The sequence below is a fragment of the Propithecus coquereli genome, unplaced genomic scaffold (assembly GCF_000956105.1).
Source record: "Propithecus coquereli isolate 6110/MARCELLA unplaced genomic scaffold, Pcoq_1.0 Scaffold770, whole genome shotgun sequence".
NCBI lineage: Eukaryota > Metazoa > Chordata > Mammalia > Primates > Indriidae > Propithecus > Propithecus coquereli.
This window is the reverse complement of record NW_012153841.1, coordinates 113,466-114,771: the sequence shown is the minus strand read 5'-3', so window position 1 is coordinate 114,771 and position 1,306 is coordinate 113,466. Positions and strand designations below refer to the sequence as shown.

Here is a 1,306-nt window from a genome sequence, read left to right as displayed (position 1 = left end):
GTTGACTCTCCAAAGATGGTCACAGAGCCTGGGTTCCCTCCAAAGTTGGCGATGTTGTCCTGCACCCAGCGCAGCGCGGCCACCTGGTCCAAGTGACCCCAGTTCCCCCGGCTGTGTTCGTCCCCTGTGCTGTAAGAGAACAGGTTGAGGAGGGCAGCACAGACGCCATGGCAGGGCTGTCAGGACGAGAGACGGGGCTGGGGCTCTCGGTGAGCCTTCCGGAATAGTCTGGGCTTCCACACCCCTAACGCAGGGGTCTTCCCCTGCCTTCCGTTCCCCAGCATGTGCTGCTGTAGGGTTCTACATTCACTCGTCCGGACAGGATTTACTGAGCTTCTACTCCATGTGGAGTCTCAAGGAAGGTGATAGCTCAGTGACTCGCCCAGGATGACCCACTGGTAGGCGCAGCAGTGCCCAACGCTGTCCTAGGAGCTAGAGCACAACTGAGAACAGAACAGGGAAATCTCTGACTACAGTAAGCTCTCAGTACAGTCCACAAACAAATAAACAGATAAATATAGAATAAAATATCAGGGAATGAAAGTGCGTTGAGGGAAAATAAAATGGGGTGAGGGAAAAGGCAGGGGTGGGGCGGTGGGTGCTACTTCAGATCACGTGACTAGGGAAGGCCTCTCGGACGCTGTGGCATTTGAGTAGAAGCCTGAATGAAACGAACACGTGAGCCTTGCCAATATCCAAAGAAGACAATTCCAGGCAGAAGAAACAGCAAGTGCAAAGGCCCTGGGGCCCAGTGAGCACTGTGTGCACATAGGAGGTGCAGCTGGAAAGGGCCCTGTGGGCCTGGGGAAGCACGTTGCGTGTCATCCCAGGTCACGTGGGAAGCCCTGCAGGTTTGTGCAGAGGAATCACATGACTCAACCTATGCCTGATCTGATCTCTCTGGCTGCTGTGTGCGTCAGCCGCAGCACAAAAGTCGCAGGGTGACCAAGTGAGTGGCTGTGGCAATAATCCAGGCCAGAGCCAGACAGGCTGATTAGGGTGAAGCAAGGGAGGGCGAGAAACAGCAGGACTCTGAGTACATGTCATGGTGGAGCAGGAGGATCCGCTGCCGCCTGCGTGCGGGCTGTGGGGCAGAGAGAAGAGTCCAGGCTGCCCTCGCGGCTTTACCCCGGGCAACTGGGAGGACGGAGCCTCTGGCAGCTGAGCGGGGGGCGCTGGGAGAAGCAGGGGCGCCTCTGCCTGGGGAGGGCGTGGGAGTCCTGGCTCGGTGATTCCATGTGAAGAGTGAGGGGCCTCAGACAGCCCATGGGGACAGAGGAGGTAGCTAGCGAAGGTGTCTGGGATT

At 57.6% G+C, this 1,306-nt stretch overlaps 1 protein-coding gene across 1 annotated transcript in view; it reads right to left on the bottom strand.

Annotated features, from left to right (window-relative positions):
• The window catches only part of LOC105825012 (liver carboxylesterase 1-like), a 124,026-nt gene that overhangs the window by 46,592 nt on the left and 76,128 nt on the right, over positions 1 to 1,306 (bottom strand). The gene's annotated exons all lie outside the window — the stretch shown is intronic.